Source organism: Herpailurus yagouaroundi, unplaced genomic scaffold (genome assembly GCF_014898765.1).
Source record: "Herpailurus yagouaroundi ecotype Mexico unplaced genomic scaffold, PumYag 141, whole genome shotgun sequence".
NCBI classification, from domain to species: Eukaryota; Metazoa; Chordata; class Mammalia; order Carnivora; family Felidae; genus Herpailurus; species Herpailurus yagouaroundi.
In genome coordinates this window covers 4,976,345-5,000,424 of record NW_024412396.1, presented here as the reverse complement: position 1 = coordinate 5,000,424, position 24,080 = coordinate 4,976,345, and the positions used below count along the sequence as shown (strand labels likewise).

General features: G+C 37.6%; 1 long non-coding RNA gene across 1 annotated transcript; it reads right to left on the bottom strand.

Moving 5' to 3' along the window:
• Positions 1-1,763: 1,763 nt before the first annotated feature.
• On the bottom strand, positions 1,764-16,534 carry LOC121031260 (uncharacterized). The gene is made up of 2 exons (XR_005790632.1): positions 16,441-16,534; positions 1,764-2,015 (listed from the first exon to the last, which is right to left on the bottom strand). It is a non-coding gene; the product is annotated as an uncharacterized LOC121031260 (long non-coding RNA).
• Positions 16,535-24,080: the final 7,546 nt, after the last annotated feature.

Genomic DNA, 24,080 nt, shown 5'->3' with positions numbered 1-24,080 from the left:
TTATTAGTGAAACAAATACAAGGACATAGACTATATTGGAAACAGAGGAGATTGAAAAACTTTCTTACCCTTCAAGTCCTTTATCCTCCCCTGCACAAACTTCTTAATTATAGAAGATTAAATTTAATGAGATGCTTTGTATTATACAGAAAGCTGGCCTGCAGACCCATCATACCACTAAAGCTTCTTAAGCTGAAGTCATCCGGGCTTTTTTTTTTTTCTTAAGTAAAATAAATGGAAACTTATGGAACTTAACTTACTTGAAATTATAACATTGAACACTTGCTGGGCTCCTTTTTGAAAGGCTTTCTTCTTTTGACTTCACTGACACCATATTCCCCACACCTCTGGTTGTTCATTTTATAGACATTCATTTCGCTGCTTGAAGATCAAATGTTTATTTTACTGAGGGTTCTGTCCTTTTCTTGAGTTATGTAATTTTCTGCAGTGAAATCTCATTTAACATTATATACTGATGATTCCGAATGAAGCAAAAACTCTTTCCTGGGGTGCCTGCGTTGCTCAGTCAGTTAAGCGTCTTGACTTTGACTCAGGTCATGATCTTATGATTCACGGGTTCAAGCCCCGCCTTGGGCTCTGTGCTGACAGCTCAGATCTGGCCTGGAGCCTGCTTCAGATTCTCTGTCTCCCTCTCTCTCTGCCCCTCCCCTACTTGTGTTTTTGTTTTTTTTTTTTCCTCTCTCTCTCTCAAAAGTAAATAAAAAAAAATAAACAACTCTTTCCTGAATTTCAGACTAAATACTGTAACTGCCTTCAGGACATGTGTATTTTTCTGCCCTACTTCAAACATGTCCAAAAGCAAGTTTAACATCTTTACCAACTCCAAAATCTATTCTTCCTCTTCTCTTCTTCTTCTCAATACATGGTGCCATCATCTACATGGCTGCCCAAGCCGGCAACTTGGTGAATTCTTAGACTATGATTTTTCCCTCCCTCCCTGTCCCATGTCCAAAAGAGTATCAACTCTCTTTGATTTTTCTACCTGAATAAGTCTCTAGTCTCTCTTCTCTCTAGCTTTAATGTTAGGCCTATGTAAGTATTAATATGACCCAGGAAATGTGGAGACCTTGAGGCCCCTCATTCTTTGATATCTATCAAATAATCAAACATGTATCTGTCACTTTCTAGTTCTCTAGGATTAGAAGAAAGGTGTTAAATAATTCCAAATTAGCTATACAGTTGTTCATGAGGCGCTGATTCCCTGCACAAATTTGGAAGGCTAGCACAAAACAGCAGCCTAAATCTGAGACTCTTTGAGGATTGAGGTAAAATCCTCAGGTAAAATGGCCCAGATTCTCCATACTTTTGTCCCATTCACTGCCCCTTACACACATCTGACCACCAACACTTCTCACCCGGATCACCGTAACAGCTTCCTCACAAGTATGTCTGCCTCTAGATTTCTACCTCCGGTCTACTCACACTGCAATTAGACTGATCCGTAAGTATTTGAGAATGACTGATTACCTATGTTTTAGAGGTTTTTACCTGTGAAATCTCATCCCCAAATAGAAAAGTTGAATTCTCACTTACTTGCTTGTAAAAAAATTCCAGATGTAAGTGTCCATTAAATATCAGAATGTTTTTTCCCACCACATTATAAAACACTTGTCCTCGCTTAGAAATCAGTGCCAGATACTGCACTCTTACTTCCTAAACACTTTATTCCAATAGACCAATAACTTTTTTCTGTTAGATATATCAATTCTAAAGTTAACAATAAGTCAACAATGACAATATTCTTTTAATGGCACCGTATTATTATTATTGTTATTGTTGTTGTTGTTGTTATCATTGATATTCTCTTAGTTTCTTCACAGAGAGGGTTACAATTACATCATCTAATCTCCTCCATAAGTCTTCATGACATCCCATTTGTTTTCAGTCCAACAAAGGGCATATTTGTGATGGAACTTGTTCCAATTTACTTTGGGTGCAGTCAACTTTATAACCTTTGTGGTTTACCACTTCATGCTCTCCTTGGTTGGCATAGCCTGGATGACATAAAAGCAGACCTAGTGATACTCTGAAGAAATATAGCACATAATTTTCTAGCCCTGATCCATTTTTATAGGCCACAACATTGAGAGGTTGACTTCCTGGGCTATATTGATTGCATGTAAGGTTTCTTACATTCCTTACATGGCCAAATTTTAACTAAGAAGCTATAATTAGAAGATTCATCAACTGAGCCAACTGTTTATCATATCCTGAAGCTGAAAAAAGAAAAAAAACAGTATATTCCATGGCATTGCTAGGGTGACAAGGGACTCACGAGTCACAAATGTGGATAGTGTCCGTAATTCTGTTATGATTAAGTAGGTGTGCAATGGGGAAGATGATCACCACTAAGAAGTTTTGTGTGTGTGTGTGTCAAGCCTTATGTCGTCACAAAGATGAAAAACAAAGGAACAGTTATGGTCTCAGCCTTGCAGAAAGCAGACAACATATGGGCGTTTACATAATATGTACAGACATAACTACCATGCTAAACCAAATCTAAAAATAAAAGCTGCCATTTATTGAGTGTTAATATATGCTAAGAAATGACCAAACACGTTTGCATGGATAATCACTAATATTCTCCCCAAAAAACATGTAATGGTTTTCCACCTAAGGAAATGAATGCTTGGAGACATTAAATAATTTGCCCAAGTTTGACCAGGTCAGGATTAAGCCTAATTCCATCTGCCTTTTTGTCCCTAAAACCCATGCTGTTTCATAAGTTCCTGGGAAGAGACTCCAGAGAGGTTTTGCATGTGTTCAAAATAAGTTGTATTTGTTCCCAGTTGAGGCCACAGGGGAAGGCTTATAATAAGACTTCAGTGGTATTTGTGTTAAAAGTTAGTGAAGGGTCTGGAAGAAAGTAAGTATTCCAGGCAGGAGGAATAGCAAGAAAGTGACACCACAGTAGAAGAGGAATGAATATGTACAAAAGCAATAAATTATGTATTTTCCTTGATGGTTAAGTGAAAGATGGAAAGGGAAGGTGTGGTCAGCTGAGAGGTGGGACTTAACTCAGTAGGCTGCATGAAGCCATCTACGTTTTCTGGGATGCATAATTACTGGAATATCATTGTACTCTAGGAAGACTTACCTGGCAACAGCATGTAAATGTGTGTGGGAGGGGAGACTGAAAGACAGATGATAGATGTAAAAGCTTATTGAAGTAAGAGGATAATGACCTGGGCTGGGACAATGGAAGTGGAAATGTGTATCACAGCTGTCTTCCAAACTCCACAGCCTTGCGAACATCTATCGCTGATCCTCAAATAATACATTGTGCTTTGAAGCAGGGCTGGCTTAGAAACTGTAACCCGTGGGAACTTAATGGTTCCATTTAGGTCCAAAGTACGCTTAATTATTGGCCTGCCTTACATTCTATAAGGAAGAAACATTTGGAATAAATATTCTTGTACAGCCTGAGAGGCAGTTCACCACTGAAAATGTTTAGTTCTCTATGATGTAGAAAGGGAGAGTTACTAAATGGTATAATCAAACCCCTAGGTGTTTTAGTGAGGTCCTGGCATAACTGGTAGGGTGACTTCAATTTCCAGGCTACAGGTTCCTCATTTGGCAAGTGGGTATAGTAATAATTATCCCGCTTCCCTCTCTTGGCTGTTGCAGGAAGTCAAATGAGATAATTAATGTGGAAGTCCTCTAGAAAACACAGAATCCTCTCTGCTTTTAAGTGTGGAGGGACTATTTTGCTGACGCCTCTCTGTAGTTCTCACAGTACTGTATCAAACACACAGTAGGGGCTAGAAATATCTGTTGAATGAGTGGTTGCATACAAGAGTTTTGCAGGAGAATGGTTCTGGTACCAATGCTTTGATACGATGTTGTATGCAGTTAACGTACACTTTCATCCCATGTCATGAATCTTCATAGAAGAAAGGGGATGAGATGCAGACATGGTGGTGACCAGTTCCGTTATGGAACTGAAATACAGTATAGCTACTGCCAGTTCACTTCCTGCTAGAAATCCCAGGCGCGGTATCCCAGAATAGGGGAGGGATTCGAATCCAGGAAGAAAGTGTGCTTCATGTCATTAACCCCTGGGGGAGGAGGAGTATCTAATTAGCGTGTGGACTGTGAGGGAGGAAATAACACTCTTTCCTGTGACAGGAGTTCAGCGTCCTGGGCGTGATAAAGGGCGAAACCAAAGAGTGACATTCAAGGGGAAGAGGGAAAGCCACACACGTTCATTTTTCAACAAATATTTACTGAGCATATAAATAAGCACTGAGGGAAGGTGTGCCTTGTGTGAGGTTGGGAAGTTCTTCTCCAGAAGATACTCCCTTCGACGCGTGGATTTGGAAGGCAACACCACAGAGGATTAATTTATACACAAACACATAATAAATTATGTTTCTGACAAATATTGACTGCAAATAACATGCAACTTTTAAGCTGTAAGAGGAACGGTTAATTTCTGAAGATGTTTTCACTAAATTGAAACACATTTACTCTCTAATAGATGGAGCACAAAGGAAATAAAAATTAAACAAAAGAGGAACTAAAATCAGTAAGCTTGCTTTTCATTTAGTTGAATAACTTCTACTCTAGGAAGATTCTCCTTGGATTATCAGGATGTTGGTTGTTTGAGTTTTGATTAGAAAAGGAAGGTAGCTGCTGTCCAAAAGTTTCAGTACTGGGTCTTTGTTTCTCAAGGTCATGTGAACACTGCATTTAAAAGGTATTAAATTTTACATAAAGGGTGTGGATATGTGAAACAACCTTCTAGAGATATACAAACAGAAGAAAAACAAAATCACAGAAACCCAGCTGGATCCACATTGGGACACGGAACAAATAAAAAGGCATTGGCAATGTAGTTCCAAATGGAAAACATTCGCAAAGACGGAAGCTAGGGAATATAAATTTCTGAGGAGAATTTGGCAATAGCCAAGATCAGCTGTTTCCCGTGATCTAACAGACAAGATCTAATTTTCCTTTCCTTCCCATACTTCCTCATTTTTTATCATACATTTATTTTCAATATATGGGATTTATATTTAAACATGTTAGCCTATCACATCGGTAAGGTTGAACAAGGAAAGCTGACAGAGAAACAGAGATGAGCAAAAACCACAGGCAAATAGGAGACAAGATGCATTAAAGGAGAGGATTACATTTGTTTTGTTTTTTCTCCCGTAGACTGAAATAACATTTTAGTTATTTAAATGTTGAGTCCAAGTCCTTGTCTGAGGTCACAGCTATATTTCTTTCCAGTTTAAATTCACTTGTATTTTCTATTTTATTTTGTGTGGATCTACAATCACGTAACATTCCTATTTACAGGAAATTATAACTTCAAACTTGCAAAGTCCTCTTGTTTGCCGTTGATACAAACTTATTTGGTGGCATTTAAAAAATCAATTGTGAATTTTAATATTCACAAACACGCTACCCTAAAAATAGATGTTGTCCCCCCCCCCCCTAAATTTGGAAGCATGTGATATATTTACCTGGAACACCTTTGAGGGATCTGTCTTGGTTTTTCAATTTGATAATGTACTCAGCATCACATTGCACATCTACACCTCACTAACAAAGGAAAACATTAGAGAGCTCTCATTTCCAGATAGTTCAGACTGTTGCCCTTCAGAGACACTTTGGAGACAGAATAATGTGTCTAATAATTTCAGCCAACCTAGGTATTTATCACAGCTTCAAACAGGCAGTAATTCACTTATATTTATTTTCTCAGAATGCAACACGAGTCTGAATTAAACATTATGATACATACCTGCGCAAGTATAAACTATTTTTTCAAATTTTCGTAGTCAAGATTTCTTTCTCAGAGAAGAAAATTAGACAGGTGCAGCACACCAAATGAGATGAACTTTGTCCTCAAAGAAAATTGGTTTTTCCTTTTCAATTTCATTTCAAAGAGATCTGACAAGTGTGGCTTTGAACAAACTTTAACAGCACAATATCCTTTGTGTAAGTTTTCCCTTGTCAGCTTTTCCATTCCAGCAGGAACTTAGAACAAAGTGGATGTTGCCCTTTGAGTTGAGAACTTCATCAGTTGAATGAACACTAGCATAGTGCAGTGAAATTGAGGGCATACTCTCTCCTCGAATCTCAACAGTGCAGTGTCTCAACAAATATAATTTCTCCATCTGGTGCAAGGAGAGACACTAGCCATACATTTAGCTTCGTACACTCTCCTTCTTCCTTTTTCATAGGAAAAGCCCAAGTATTTGGCAGTGCACCCACTTGAAACTTTTGCAGATTATGCTAAGAAGTCTTCCATTGTGTGTGGAACACAAATAGACATTATTTGGTGATGTCGTTTGCTGTTACACTATTTTCTACCCAAATCCTGGGGAGCCTGTTGTGAGAGGTACAAAGCCAGACTCTCAGGTGTGTTTTGTTTTCCTATGCATGGAAGAAAAAAAGAATATGTTTTTCGTTTGTTTGCTTTGTTTCATTTTTAACCTGTGGTAGCTTCGCAACCATTTAAAAGTAAAATTCAAAAGCAGAGAAAACCAACGCAGGAAACTGCTTCACAGAGATTCTAATCTTTATTGCACGAAAGCTTGTTATGGCTACTCATTCCTTAGAGCTTTAGATTGTGTATAAATTGTGTTACTTTATGCTGGTAACTAACTGCTTTGACAAGTTTATTTTTTCTTTGCATGTTCTCCTAACTTCCTTAAGGTTTTTTTGTTTTGTTTTTTTTTACTACAATTGCCCCTTGCTATCTTTTGCTTTCTCTTGGCTCCAACCGTTCCTTTCATCTTCTTTTTTCCCCCTGTGCATTAATATTTAAAGACTGTACTAGTGTCAAACATTCATGTAGAGACAACTTAAATGCAAAGTGGATAAGGTTACAGAATAAGTCCATGCCCAATTTAATTACAGCATTTTGATTAACACAGATTGTAAGTAGTTTGAACGAAGAATTTTAAGTTGTTCCGCTTGAATATTACAAAGGCTAACCAGAGATGAAGTGTAACTTTGACTCAGAAACTGCCAGAAAACACTCTGATTAACCAATTTAGATGTACTATCTCATTAAGGATCTAAATATCTTTGGATCACAGACATTCATGTTTATTGATAAGATAAAATATTTATTATCCAGAGAGCTGAATTAGCAAAAAGAACAGCTCTAATCAGGTGCTAACTCCCAGAGAAAAGAAGAATACTGGTTGGAACTGAAAATGTGATACTTATGAGCACACCCAACTTGTTTATTCAAAGGCCATGCTTCTTGCCAGCAAATTCAGTATCCTTGAAAGGTTGGAGTTGATGAAGTCTGTGGCCAAGTTTCTAAATGGGTTCGATAGATAATGACTGCCCATAGCTACTGCTAATTGAGAATAATGGCTGGGCAGGGAGGCAAGGGCACAGAGCAGAGACGGAAGAAAATGACTGTCAAGTAGAAGCCTGAAAACACCCCCAAGGACATGGGGAATGAAACCCAAGCCTTTTATTGAACCTAATATTTACTGAATTATATTTACTGAAATAACCTTATATTTACTGAGTTTAGGTGACCTACATTTTTCTTTCCGGATGAATATAATGGCGTTTCTCTAAAAAAATTACAAAGAAGACGCAGCTACGTCATAAGCATCTGTAATACATTTCCTCATTCTTGGCAAAATTTCTATATGGATCATTCTTGGCAAAATTTCTATATGGATAATCAATACACTGATAATTTTTTTCATCTAAAGAAATATGAAAATAGAGGCTGTGTCCAATTTATCTTTGTATAAGATTTCATTTTGTGTTAACTTGTTTTTGTTGCCATCCAAGGCATCTCAAATGGAGGTAAGATCAAGTTTGAGTTTTACAGAGGTTGAGAGCAACATTCGGATGATAGTTGTTCTTTAGATTTTTCTTTGATTTCTAAAATTTTAAAAACATTGTGAATACAGTTTTGTACTCATGGATTTTAATAGATAGAATCTAATTCTTGATAGAGTGAAATCGCATGAAAGAGCATGCTGTATTTTACACATTTTAATCATATCAAAGACAGAGTAAGTTCAAGTACCTTTTCAAAGCCAATACCTTTTCAACATAGGATAACTAGACAGGTAGTATACCATTTTTCTGCTGGCAATTTTACTCAAATTATAATTAAAAATGATAACACACACAACTCATTCACACATACACAATCGCCATTCATTCTAGCTTTGCAGAGATAAAGTCTAAGACCCCTCAGAGTCTTAGAAAAACAGTGGTTTTTGTTTGGATGAATTTTGCCTGGCAAGACTTACTAGAAATAGTTTAGAAGGGGAGTTGTCAGAACATTTGTACATCTCATGACTATGACTAGTTCTTTGCACATGATACACACTTACTTACTCTAAAAAGGAAGTTTTTAAACATAGAGAAAGTATATCCTGCATGTTAGATCCTGTAGTTAGCCTCACTGCTGTTCTGGTCCATTATGGTTTGCTAAAATACAGGTTCTAAAGCCAGTGAATATAATACTGAGGGAATCAGAAATCAAAATTAGGCAGCTTCTCACTTTAATATTACAAATATTCCAACCACCTCTTATCCGTTTTGCCATAATTGACAATTACACATAATTCTAGTGAGACATCTTTTTGGTTTCCTCTTCTTGTGGGCATAATATACTAGTTGATGCCACGGCTGAATAATGTATTTATTCCTTAGAAATTAGAGTTCAATATGTTATCCTATTAAAATAATATATTATGGCATTACCAGCATCATTATTACAAAAATGGATTCAGAGCAATGACCAGGCGACTGTACAGCTATAAATCTACCAGAATCGCACGAGGCATTGTTTTATGGACAAGAAATTCCTGTGCACGGGCCTCTTGAGACGTGTTAGTTAGATTCGTAGGCACAGAATGCAACAATATCAAGCACTCTGTCTGAGTGCTAAAAAGGACACATTTAAATAAATAATGCCCATCAAAAGCAAAAAATACATATTTATAGCATTTCTGTATGAGATGTGAGTACCCACTAATTTCTGTATTTGAAGGAACATCAAATGGACATTAAAGTAAGACTCCTAAAATGACCATATGTAATAGTGACAAGCTTCACCCTAAAGTTTAGTGCCCAGCGTGATGACACATTATAACCTATTGCCCATAACAGAGGTCTGGTTCGAGGCAAAATGATAACTCAGACAAAATGTATCTTTCTCGTCCATGCCTTGCAATTCTATTCTTTTTCCCCACTGGCTACTTCATCTCTTCCATCCCAGGCCCAGTCGTCTTGGGTGTTCACTTTCTTTAGAAGGAAAACTAACAGCCTACTGGGTTTGGAAATGGCCTTATTATGACTTCGTCTCCACACTACTATTTATCATAAGGAAAGAGAATCTGGCATGTTAGCTGAATTGCTCAACATCACTCAAACCCTTCATAGCAGGTTCTCAAATAGAACTCCTCCTTTCTTGACTGATAAGATGTAATATGTCCTCCCCCTAGGATTGCTTTTATTAATAGCAGCTAAATCATTAAGCCCAAGTCCGTATTGCCGATGGTGAAACTGGAGACGCAGCAGTTGTAGGTGTTCCGTGTGTGTGTGTGTGTTTGGGGTCAGATGGAGCTTAAAGTGGAAGCCTAGAAAAGCTGTCTTAGTGTTTTGAAAAAAAAAATGCAACCAGTAATTCCTATACATGGAAGGAAAAATATTTCATGTGGGCTCATCAAAATTTCAAAGTGTAGGCAGAACTCTTGGTTAATGCCTATATTTTTCTGGAGAAAAACACTACTTAATGGACACTGTGGAAGTCTTTTTAATCTAAGATTTTCTTTTTTAGGGGTGCCTGGGTGGCTCAGTTGGTTAAGCGACTGACTCTTGATTTCAGCTCAGGTCATGATCTCATGGTTCAGAGTCATGGGTTTGAGACCCACGTCACACTCTGTGCTGGCAGCATGGAGCCTGCTTGGGATTCTCTCTTTCCCTCTCTGCCCCTCCCCTACTCATGTGCGCGCGCACACACACACACACACACACACACTCTCTCTCACTCTCTCTCTCTCAAAAATAAATAAGTAAACTTAAAAAAAAATAAATGAAATTTTCTTCTTTAAAAAGATTAAGAGAAATATTTATTCCTTCAGTGTTCCATCACTGTTTTATGAATGGCTTAAAGAATATTCAGGCATAAAATTTATCTCCTCCTTGTTGCTTTTACATACAGATACTGTCTGTGTTGACTGCATATGTGTTGTCAACATGGTCTAAAGCAGCACCTCACAAACACCAATGTGCACAGACAGCTCCCAGACCAGAGATGTTACAGCTCTGAAAACCTCCCAGGTGATGCCCATGCTGTCCCTCTGATGCTGAGCGCAGCTGTTGCTGTGGTTTGAAGAAAGGACACCAGCTTAAGGGTCATAAAATCTGGATTTGGGTCTATGTCCTAGGTATGTACAAATGTCCTGATATGGTTCTACCACTAACAGCCTGAACAACTTTATACGAACGTCCTTGCCTATTAATGAGAATTGTCTTACTTTTGCTGCTCCTAGAATTGTTGAAAAATCAAATGGTACAATGCATCGAAATGCTTCATAAATTACAAAGTGTTATATGATTAATTTTAGTTATTAATGTATTATTCAAGACCCTCTTCTAATTCAGTACAACACAGGTCTATGAGGACCAAAGTCCACTGGCAGAATAAAAATTGGGCTGTGACTACCATTTATTAAAATCACATGATCAAAATTAGGTAAAATATGGGCAATGAATGTTTGAAAGAGACCCGTCCCTAATTACTAAAAGCGCATAATTAAATAACAAGATGAATAAACTTGTTACATTGACAAGGATTTTTCCTCAGTACCATGGTTAGTGATGGGGAAGGTGCAATAAGACGGGCACTGTGATATACTGCTAGGAAGAGTGTAAATTGATACTTGGTTTCTATAAAGCGTTGTGGAAGTATGTGTTAAGGGCCTTAAGAAAGCATTTATTGTTAAACTTAGCAACTTCACTTCTAGAAACCCGTCTTGGGACATAAAAAGAAGTGTGGTTAAAAAAATAGTTTATCAAAATGTCCATTACAGAATTAGCATCATAATAACTTTTTGCAAGATCCTACATGGCCAAAAATGGGAGCACTGCTAAACAAATAAGGTGTATCGATATCATGGAACATGGGGTCAGAACGCTTGCACTTTCAAGGTTTTAATTCAATAGATAAAAACAAAACAGCTGTGTTTCTGAGCAAATTATCTGAAACAAAAGAGCCTTGGTATGTAGTAGAATCTCAAGTTCTTTAAATATATACTAATATTTTTGACCTTAGCAGGACTACTTCTAGAAATCTGTCTACCATTTTCACAATTGAAGTAAGTGACTTCAGAAAATTTGCCTACCCCTGGGGTTCTATTAAGTCGACAGCAACTTGGGAAAAAATGTGGTTCAGCTACCATTCTTTAAAATTCACAAGGTGGCATTTTCAGGGCCCTTGTGCTACCTTTGCCACAGTTTCTGGAATTCTAGTTTAGTTTGAATACAGCCGACTACTCAAGAGATATTTATTGATACCTCTATGTATCCGGTACTCTGCTGGGTATGATAGGAATTCAGTGATAAATATGGATGCAACCTGAATTTGGATCTCTTAGGAAAGAGCTAATACACTATAGTTATAGATAATGCAGTGTGACTGCAATGATAGAAGTGCGCACGCACACACACACACACACACACACACACTAAAAGTACTGGAAGACCAGAGAGAAAATTCTGATGAAGCAATGATGAAATGATTCCAGTGAAAGTAGAGGGAAGAATGCATGAGACAGATGCAGTGGGCAAGAATGGAGAGACAAGACTTTGTTATACAGAAAATAATAAAAACAAAGGCAACGAACAAATAAAGTTATGCCACATCTAGGAATACTACATTCTTCTTTTTGGATTGCAACGCTGGACAGGTGAGGGGAAAATATGAGACAGTTTTATTGAGATCATATCATCAAGTTTTAAGCCAAGAATTCAACCTTCATCTTATGGGTCAAGGGAAATCATTGAAGGTCTTTAAGCGGCAAGATTACGTGATTAAAGCCATACTTTAGCAAGATTATTCTGATGTGAATGTGCTGATGAGTTTTGTGGGAAACTGGGGCTAGGGAGTTCATATAGAGAGACAGACCAGAATTCCAAACCCTTCTCAATAAATGCACAATTTATGTTGCCCTGGCAAAGATCCTCTTCTCCCTTTGAGATTTAGTCTACTACCAGCATAAATATACCTCTGTGTGAGTTAGAAAAGGGACCCCCATTGGGTAGGTGGAACCCATGAGCACACTATACTGTTTAAGAAGCAGACAGTATCTCGGTTCAAAGAAAAAAGCTTCCTCCGGGTCTCCAAGTAGATTTTTGCAATATGATGGGTTAAGGGGACATATTGAGTGTAACTGGGGTTGAGTTTTAGCTCTCATTCTCCACTTACCAGACATGGGATCATGGTTATCTTATCTGTGACTTGACAATATCAAGTCCTACCTTTTAGAATTGTGATTAGGACACACACCCAGGGTCTATAGAAGAGATTTGTAATAGATGTGCAATGAATGGTGATGGGGGTGATGGTGCTGGTGATAGTGAACAGCTACAGTCACAGTAATATTCGTTGTAATGTCTACTACTTATTTTGACTTCAGATATAAAGGGGTTAGACTAATATTCAGAGGCTGGAAATAAACAAGTGAATAAAAAATGTCAAAGAAAGAATGGATAGTACTTGACAACTAGTTGTATTTGCAAAGTGAGGGGGAATAAGTCAAGGCTGATTTTCAGTTTGGTGAACAGAAGACAACTGACCACACTCCAGACAGAAATAGTGAAGCTAGGAAGGGCTTTTGTGGGAAAGATGACAGGATCTGTGTTCTATGTGTTGTATGTGAAGGAAACAGGTATACAGATAGAAATATTCATCAGGTGATTGAAAATATGAGATTAGAACTGAACGTGTAGACATAGTACCTCTGAGATTCAAAGGCAGAATAAAGCTATAAGCACTGATGTCACCACTGAGGGAAGGCACATAAAGAAAGAGAGGAGAACACGGACAGAAGTAAGATTGCCTTAGTAGTTGCTACAAGTCATCCACTGCTCAATTCCAGAGGTTGCCATTCACAGCACAGTTCATGTGAGAAAAGCCCTCACCAAGAGAGACGGTGTCATTCTGTACGGTCACGTGTGGTGGTTCTGTTTCAGGATTTCCTATGCCTTGGACATGATGGAGAAAGCACACTGCACCTGGTCTGCAATGTAAGGAAAGGCCACAGAAACCCAAAGGAGTGGAACCTCCCTCTCCAGTTGACAGAGCTGTGATCCCCAAAAAGTGAAATGAACCTCTGTGGCTTGTTTTCTCTCTCTCTGCCCTTCTGTTTTGGGGCTCCTAATTCAGTCATGGACATACGTGATAGGACAAGGGAATTATAGGCGCAGATTTCTGCCTGGAGGACGAGAAAGGGGAGCCTCAGGGAAGAGGAAAGCCACAGAGAGATGGCAAAGAGGGCGAACTCAAGAAAGCTACTTCATTAAGTCGTTTATGAACACCTGGGTTCACTCCAGCTGTGCACATACAGGTCTAATCAACATAGCAAAGAGTTTGAGAACTGAAACAACAGGTAGATCGCTACCCACAGATCTGAACAACACTACAAAGGCTTTGAACGCTGAACAACCATGGGAACCACAGCCCACAGAAGCAAAGCTGGATGGAAACTGCAGACTGATTCTTACCATGCCAATTACCTATTAAAACAAAAATATTAAGATTTTCCATCAAATGCAAACAGGCCCAGAGTTTCATAATATTCAAAATGTCCAGGACATTATCCAGTATTATTCAAGATATGAAGAAACAAGGAAAACACCAACTCTAACTGGCAAAGAGAAACAATAGATACCATTGCTAAGAAGACACAGATGTTGGAATTATCTGACAAATACTTTGAAGTAGTTATTCTATAAATGTTCCAATAAGCAAGCACAAACACTCTTGAAACGAATGGACAAAGAGAAAGTTTTCACGATGAAGAAGTAGGAGTTACATAGAAGAATCAAATGGAAATCATAGAACTCAAAATACAATAAGTAAAAATCTCACTGGATGAGCTCAATAGCAGATTGAAAACAAAATTGAATCTCAACCTGAATAAGCTTGAATGATGAATAGAAATTATCTAGACTGAAAAACACAGAGAAAAAGAGGTTTAAAAAAATATAAGCTAAGCCTTTAGGACCTATGGGACAATATAAAAGGTCTAATATTTATGTCATTAGGGTCTTAGAAGGAGAGGAGAAGGAGGATGGTGCTTTAAAAATATTTGAATAAATAATGACAAAAACTGAACATGTTTGTTTCAAGATATAAATCTACAGTTTGGGGTAGCTCAACAAGCATCATTCAGTAAAAATTCAAGGAAATCTATGTGTATATATATCATAATCAAACCTTTGAAAACCATTGAAAGACAAAACAATCTTGAAGACATCTAGAGAAAAATGATGGATTATTTGTAGGGGAATAACTTTCAAATGACAACGGATTTCTTATCAGAAACCATGGAGATGAAAAAGAAGTGGCAAAATATTTTTAGAGTGCTAGCAGAAAAGAACTGTCAACTCAGAATTTTAGATCAGGAATAAAGGTGAAGTAAAGACAGGGCATGGAGGAGTTTTGCGGGATGATGGAAGTGTTCTATGCCCTGATCGTGGTGTTGGTTACACAAACGTATGCATGTGTTACAAATTTGTAACGCTGTACATCAGGAAGTCATTTTGATGTATGAGAATTAAAAATAAAATTAATCAAGAAAAAATGATCGATAAGAATATAAAGCCAGAAAATAAATGTATCTACAGATACCTAGATTTTAATATACCATTTCCCTCTCTCTACTGTAGTTCTCTTCTGGGCTCTTCACTGGGTGAACTCAGTGAAAGAGTAACATCACAGCGGATATCCAGCGAGGAGGTACGATTATGGTTATATTTATAATCGGGTGAGATCCCTTTTCCCAAAGCTAAATTCCCTGTGGCAATTCAAAAACTATATTCAGTATTTCAAATTATTAAGATATCATTTGTTGAATACTCTACAAACGAAGGAACCAGTGGCTGGTGCGCCATGAATGACTTGTGACCGGGTTCTCATGGATCAGTAACCTGGACACAGGACAGTAGTGGGAGCAGATGGCAGCAGGAGTGGGTTAGGAAGTGACTGGTGGTAGAATTCTACGTCATTAATCCTAGATTTTGAGTAGCACTCCAAGTGGACTAATCCACGGTCATTTTATGGTTCATAGCAGCATTTTTCAAACACTGTTCTAGAAGACCTAGGGCTCAGTGTCAATGTCTAAGGAGCACTGTCGGTGAGGGTGTGAAGAGACCAATAGGTGGTGTTTCCAGCCCCCACCATAGCCTCAACAATGTATTGGTTACAGAATTTGGTTTTCATGAAGAATTTTCTTGAAAATGGGGTTGTATTTCTAGAGGAGGAAAAAAAATGTGTCAAATGGGTCATATTAAACATTAGCCTCCTTGAAAGCATTCAGCCAAAAGCAGATACAGAAGTACAAGAACCACATTAGTGCATCTTAGTATCACTTTTTTTTTAAGTTTATTTATTTATTTTGAGAGAGGGAGAAAAATGCAGAAGTGGGGAGGAGCAGAGAGAGAGAGAGAGAGAGAGAGAGAGAAAGTCTGAAGCAAGCTCCACACTGTCAGCACAGAGATCGGGACAGGGCTTAATCTCAGGAACTGTGAGATCATGACTTGAGCTGAGATCAAGAGTCAGATGCTTAACGGACTAAGCCACCCAGGCGCACCTGTTACTATCACTTTTAAGAAGGAAGTGTAAGGGACTTTTAGAAGCAGTTAACTTTTTTCAGGAGGTTCAAGGACTGCTTTAGGAGAAGGTACTGAAATAGGAATAAAGCAAGAAAAAAATACCAAGGAAGTCTATACGAGAATGATATATCCAGTGGTGAAAATCAGAGAGAAACATATAACACAGTTTTCAGATTTCCCCGCTGACTTGCATGCAAATGAGCCCACATGCAGTATTACCTTCTGGATTCTCAGCACAAGTAATTTCCAGCCACTTCACTGAAAATGTGAGAGAGGTTAAAAAGAATGGGAAAGAGAGAAGAACGGAAGGCGCGTATCATGACAACAAAAGAATAATATGGGCCCATCCAGGTGAGCAATTTTAAAATCACTAAAGAATACAAAGAAAAGTCAGAGAAGATTTTAGAAGGTCTGATGTGAGAGCTAAAAAAAGGGGAGGGTATTTGAACATTGTAGGCTGACTGAAGGGAAGAGATGATATTCATATAGCCAGAAACGAGAAGGCTGTGACCAGAGTCAGGCATGACGTGACAAGGTGGGATCTGGGCCAAATGAAAGTCAGTAGAATTTTAGACTTACCTCATCCTCCCAGGAACAGGATCATGACAGCCTGCCTTAAGGTTAATAGATAGTGCCACAGGACCATGGTTAGTCTGAGAGCCTCCAACAAAACCAGGACTATGAAGTGAGTCTCACCTCTTCTAAATGCCTCAAAGAAGGAGGACCAGGTGTGTTGCTGGGGGGAGGGGCAATGTCAACTCACACGGAGGAGTCCTTTGGTCTTGCTTTCAGTACAGGAGATAAAACGTTATTTCAAGAATCGAAAAAGTGAGAGGTTAGCAAAAATAAGGAGTTCTTTGTCGGCTCACGTTAACTTATGGCAAGAGAAACAGGAAGAGAGGGGCATTGACTATTTGAGGACAGGCTGCTATAGATTACTGCCATCTCCAGCAAAAATCCATTCAGCAAGTCAAAAGATAACATGTCTTCAGTGTTATAAAATTTGAAAACTTCTAAAGCTCCTTTTCCAAGAGCTGCGGGTTAAGGAGGATTTGCATTTAGGTTTACGTTTTTTTTTTTTTCCTTTGTTTATTTTTAAATACAAGTTTTCTGAACCTCGTAATTTTCCTTGTGGTCTAGCAGGTCAATATATGTTTTGGCAATTTTAGAAAGCATGTTTTATTTATTTTCCCAATCAAACCAAAAAGCCCCTGAGGAGCCATTGTAGTCTATTGGTTAAATATGCTTTCATTCATACGCTTCTTTAAAAGGTTTATTATGTACAAATAGACAGTAATGACTTCATCTGAGCTAATCCAGTTCATCATGTCATTATCTATTTAGGGCATGTCCTGCATTTAGAAAAATCCCTATGAGAACCCTGTACAGAGTGCCAACAGTCACGGTAGCATTCATTAAATTTCCTGATTGCAGTATGATATGCATTTTTTTTTTTTCTAGCAAGGACTAGAATTCACTTCTTGCTCCAGTATCATTCAAGCAAAACCAATTCAAATACCTTATCTTGTTGTACCAATCAGAACCTGTGCCCAACTGGAAAGGTATAGTAGGTGTCTTTGGTCATTAGGGGGTAGCAAGGGAGAATATGATACATATTTGTCACTACCTTAGTACAGGGTATATAATAAAGTACACTGCTTTCAGGTTCCCAGACCAAAAGGAAATATTAGAATTTGGAATGCTCATTTCCATTTAAACTCTACCGTGGTTCTTAGAAGAGATTCTTTAAGTTCTATTTTGTTCATTATAAAGTTAAAGAAATTGCTCCATTTTTTATCAAAGAAAACTGGTATTTCTTATTGGACTTTTTTTCTTGTACCTAAAGGGAGAAGATTTGATAAAGTATTTATTGGCTACATTTTTCCTTATGGGCATCTAGCCATCATCATTCCGTGGGAGGTGAAATCTAAGGCAAACTCAGAGAAATGGTTATGAATCCATAAGAAGGAGACTGATAAACACATGCAGATATGCATCGGTAAGTAAATGAAATGGACCCATTCAGGGTTGATGCACACCCTTAAACCCCAGCCCAACTGGGGGATCCCAGGTGAGATACTCCTAAGGATTTGGTTGCTTTGTTGGTCTCCATCTTGCTTGGTGACACCTTTCCTTAAAAGACATGGGACAGCCTCCCATTACTTTTTGAATTTCATGCATTGTCATTGACCCTTTCAAGTTAATGAACTGAGGCATAAAAAGGAAAACGTAGATATCTTAACATTCACCTGAAGTGTGGTTAGGAGACAGAAACAGATCGACAAAACTCTCCCGAGAATGCCTTAAAGGAAGGAGTCATAATCCCCAAGACAAAGGTGGCGATGAGTTATCTGCACAGACTTCTGGCTTGCAGTAGTGAGGTGGACATGCTCTCAGCATTCAGGTCCCAACCAAACTCTTCAAAGCTACCCCAACATTGCATTTCAATCCATGTTTTGGGTAATAACATCAAGGGGCCATGAGCAAGTATGAGGCTCTGGAGGACTAGAGATGCTTAATTTTCCACTTTCTACATTTTTCTTTTGTTCCAGACAATTCCGGACTCCATTCCCAATTTTTTTCTCTCTATGTGCAAAAACTAAGGCTTTGTGCACTCTGTTGCTATGGAAACAGGAGAGAGAGAAACAGTTTATGTATTTCAAAAGCTGTCAGCCTATATGCTGTGGATTTTGATAACTAAACCTACACACAAACCACCTTTTCTCTAGTCCCAAAGCCCAACACCATAACATTTATTTTTTTCTACATGTGTATGTTGCTTGGGAAAATTAAGGATCTATTTATTTAGCTTTGCAGCAATTCATTTTATACTTAATTTAATGTCCAGGGGAAAGAGAGAGGCTTTGGTGACGCAGTTAGAGAAATATAAAACTGTTCTTAATAAATGCTTACTAAATCAGAATGAAGACAGAGTTAGCAGGCATCACAGCTCAATCTATTGACAAAATAAAAAAGATTGAAGCTCTATTAATTTTAAAACAGACCTGAATGTTGCCTGGCTTATATTTCATAGAAATGTAATGTCTGCTATGCCCTCTTCAGCTCTCTAATAAAAGAGCTATTTTGAAATTACAAAATACACTGTGTTCTCCCCCAGAGAACCCAATTCAATAGCTTATTGATTTTTCCTGGCATCCTTAGTCTGGTGTGAAGGGGTTTCTGGGCTCCTAGACCTGGAAGGAGGGAGTTTGTTTGTAATTGATTCAGATCCTGTACAGCAGAGCACTCCCCCCTCAACAAACACATAGTCTTTATAATAGTCCAGCCCGTTAAATCCTCACTTCCTTTTATTCTCAGTAGCTTTCCAGCACATCCTAATATTTTGGAGAAAATGACCACCATTGTAAGGTCATTTTTATCAAGTTTAGATGATGCAGTTAAGTGGACCAGGAAAAATTCATAAGAACTTCGGCCTTCAAATCTAGAGCACACTCCAGTAGTTAAAGGATCTGTCAAGCTCTCTGCTATAAGGCCTGCTTTCCCAGTCTTTAGATGAGTCACTTGAGCCTGAAAATCGGGGCTTTTCTGTTTTGTTTTTCTCCCCCTTCCATGAAGACATACTAGCAACAATTGATCGAAGTGTGCATAAATGACAAGACAAGGACGAATGAGACAATAATGAGGAATTAGTGTGGGTCCTCGTCGTCTTCTTTTTCTTAAAGAAATATCCTTTATCTTGAAAAAAAAAAAACACCTCAAATTCAAAGTCTACTGGTCGCAATATGGGTTTCAGAGTTGTATTAGCTTAGTCTCCCTATCTTATGTAGTCATTTCCCTAGTAGATTAGAATGGTTACAGAAGGATTAGCATTTTCCAAGGTAAACTATTTTGTTATTCTTAATAATCATAAGTATATAGCCCATTTTCCCCCAAAGGAACTTAAAATATCCAATTGACCTTACCTCATAAATACTTACCTTGTTCCTGAGAGGTTATACATTTTAAATTTCTATTAAAAATTAAAATTGCTGGGGGCAAATAAAACCCAGAGATATCAACTAGCCTTATCGAAGCAATTGACAGTGTCCATGATACATTACAGATAAAATGGAGAAACAAAATCTGGCTGATTAAATCTTGGGTATGCAGAATAAAATCATCTCCATTAATTTGGAAGAAGGGTTCTATGAAGTATAAAAGAGCTCCATTTCAGTAGCCCAGTCCAACTCACAGATTTTGTCAGTTATTCGGATAAGAATATTGAATGCATAATTATCAAATTTTCAAGTGACATATGCTGTAGGAATAGAAAATACATTGTACAGTAGAATCAGATTCCAAAAAGATACTAACATCTGGGGAAAATAGCTAAAGTTAAGCTATTTTCCCCAGATGTTAATATCTTCTATAAAATTTAGTAGAAATGCAAGGGCCTGATCTTAGATTAAAAAAAAAAAATTAGAAACAGCTGTGAAATAACAGCTTGGGAAAGATGTGAATTTTATTTTTATAGATTTTTATAACAACACCAATACGAACTTGCCATGTATTGTGTCTGATAAAAGAGCAAACATGGCCTTGGGCTGCATTTATATAATTATGGTATACTGAATAAAGATAGTGCTGTTTGGCTATGAGCTAGCTGGTCAAACATCTTTTAACAAGCTCACCTCTCTGATCTTAAGAATCACCCGCACCTCTTGATACAGAATCTCCTGGGGAAGGAACTCAGATAAACCAAAGTCTATTCCAGAGATGTGAAGAGAATGCTGAAGGCATGAAAGCCTATCCCATGATGAACATCTTCTGGAGCTAGTGATATTTAGCCTGGAGAAAGACCAAGGGAAAACATGGTAGTTCTCTTCATTATTTCCTCAGAGGTGGAATTAGGACTGATGTTTTGAAGTTACACAGGTGATATTTTCATATATATTTCATATATATATATATATATATATGTTTATATCTATATATCTATATCTATATCTATATCTTTTTTTCTTTTTTTTTTTTTTTTAAATCTGGGAAGTCTAAAGATGAACTCTATGGGTAGTGAGTTCTCATGTCTGGATCCAATTGTCAGATAGGTAATTAAATTAGTTAGCTTTTGAGTCCCCTTCTAAATCTGGATTGATAACTCTGATTCTAGATCTTGCTCAGGAACACACAATACAGTTCTCCCTGGCCAATAATAATAATATATTATAACATATAATCCATAATGCATCTGGACAATTGAAAGTCTGGATGGAACATCAAGTTTTATACTTAGTATGTAGAACAAGAGATTTTATTGAATTCTTCTTTACTTCTAAAAAGGAGATAACTATGTATTTACCATGGGAGGGAGGTCTTTATACCTATCACTTTGATGTAACCGTATGGTTGAAAGTGGCTAAAATGGTAAATTTTGTTTTGTATATTTTACCACAATAAAAAAGTTTCAAAGAAAAAAAAAAACTCAGATACTCTCACTCTGAGTGACCACATTCATCCCCCAGGGCAGTGTCAATAATTTGGTCAGCTTATTCAAAATAAAAACATTTTTCTAAAGACCTGGTTACCAGTTCCTCTTAAGTCTTCCCCTCTTTTGTCCTAGACTGTGTCACTTCTGAGAGTATTTATGGACACAGGGACATTTATATGGGCACACTGAGGGTGTGCTTTGAGTGAAGGAGAAAAGATTAGAATCCAATTTTTAAATGGAGGCTTTTTCCGGGGCATATGGGTGGCTCAGTTGTTTAAGCATCCATCATTTGGTCTCTGCTGTTGGGCTTTACAACTGGGCATGAAGTCTACTTAAAAATGAATGAATGAATGAATGAATGAATGAATGAATGCAGGCTTTGGCATACAAGCTATGATAAACTAAAATTTACCATTTACCTATGGGGAAAGAAGTGGGATTACAAAGTAGAGATGTTGGGAGAAGAATACGCACAATGAGCTGAGATTATTGTTAAATTAATTGATGTATCTCAGAAAGCATGCACATTCTCCTGTTGATAGTACAAGATGGCATACTTTATTAACATGACATTCATCCAGCAGAGCTTATTTGAAATTCATATTTACTGGCCCCATCCAGTGATTCTGATCCAATAGTCTTGGGTTGGAGAAATTAATGTTTTAAAAAGAAATCCAGATGTTTAAGAAGAAGCCTGCTGAAGAATACATTTTGAGAAACATTAACCTAGAAGATAGCCTAATCGTTCTCCCATGTCTTTCTCTCATGAGCCCTTTTTATTTTTAAAAATCATTGAGGACACCAAAGAACTTTTGTCCGTGTGAGCTATATCTATCACTATTTGCTGAATCAGAAATGAGTACTGATACATTTTTTTTTTTTTTATTTTTTCCAACGTTTATTTATTTTTGGGACAGAGAGAGACAGAGCATGAACGGGCGAGGGGCAGAGAGAGAGGGAGACACAGAATCGGAAACAGGCTCCAGGCTCTGAGCCATCAGCCCAGAGCCCGACGCGGGGCTCGAACTCACGGACCGCGAGATCATGACCTGGCTGAAGTCGGACGCTTAACCGACTGCGCCACCCAGGCGCCCCGAGTACTGATACATTTTTAAAGATATTTACTAATTCACCTAAAATAGCAATAATAAACCATTATAGGATATAGTCAATTAATTAATTCAGTTGATGAATTAATTTGGAAATCAATATTTTTCCAAAACAAAAAAATGTGAGATTGGCCTTGTTTTTCATTTTTGCGCATCCCACTGTCTAGCTTAACAGAAGACCTTTGAATTCCCACGCTACTGTATTCAATTTGATGGAACATGTTGCTTTTGTTGAAACATTTGAAGAAAATTTCACCTGAAAGAAACATGTAATTGGACAGGAGAAGAGTGTTTCTACAACCTTTTCATATATTTGTGGATTCTGCTCTTTGTACACTGAAACACAAATGGCTGTTCTTAAAGGTTAGTTGCAATGTGAAATCTGAAACTATGTTAATAATCCTTTTGTACTCTGTTACCTTAAACTCCATTAATCTATTTTGCACTTTGTGTGGACCTTTTACCCATGCATAATTTGGTAATGGCAAGCATTTCTTATTTGTAAAATCTCATTCTTTAGTTATATAGACCTTCCAAATGTTGGTACCTTTTTACTGTACAACATCAAACAATCATATTACACTTATTAATTTCACTTACTAGCCTTATCAGAAAAGTCTCATTGTGTTGGGAAGTTGCAAAGTTCATGATGGTGGATAAAATTTCTTCCACAATCATAATATGGTAATATTGTATATTTGTAACATTACGATTGTAATTTTACGTGAAGCAAGAACTTCACAGCCTGCAACAAACACTGTTAGTCATTTTTTTTCTTGCAGAAACAAACTCACTTATTTCATTTTAAGAAAAATGAGTACGTGGGGCGCCTGGGTTGCGCATTCGGTTAAGCGTCCGACTTCAGCCAGGTCACGATCTCGCGGTCGGTGAGTTCGAGCCCCGCGTCGGGCTCTGGGCTGATGGCTCAGAGCCTGGAGCCTGTTTTCGATTCTGTGTCTCCCTCTCTCTCTGCCCCTCCCCCGTTCATGCTGTCTCTCTCTGTCCCAAAAATAAATAAAGGTTGAAAAAAAATTAAAAAAAAAAAAAAGAAAAATGAGTATGAAATAGGTAAGTCTGCTAATCATGGAGTGTGTCAGTCATTCTTTGAAATGCAAAAAAAAAAAAAAAAAAAGTATTTCATGAATATGGTGGCTAGTTCAGCTTGCAACTCAAGCAAAAACTATGCCCATGCTTTTCCTTGAGGCAATCACTGTATGTTAGTATGCAGTAAATGTACTTTTTAAAATATTTCTCATTTTATGACAAGTATTTAATATGTGTTTTTTTCCATTTTATTTTATTTTTTTCATCATGATAAGTGTACTCTTTAATCCCTATCCCCTATTTCCCCCACCTTCCCTCTGATAACCATCAGTTTATTCTGTTTAGGTAAGAGTCTTTTTCTTGGTTTGCACACCTCTTTTTTTTTCTTTGTTCATTTCTTTTGTTTCTTAAATTCCACATTTGAGTGAGATCATATGGTATTTGTTTTTCTCTGACTTATTTTGCTTAGCATTATGCTCTCTAGCACTACCCATGTTGTTGAAAATGGCCAGATTTCATTCTTTTCTTTGGCTGAGTAATATTCCATTGATATATATGTGTACCATATTTTCTTTATCCATTTCTCTTTTGATGGACACTTGTGCTGCTTCCATAGTTTGGCTATTATAAATAATGCT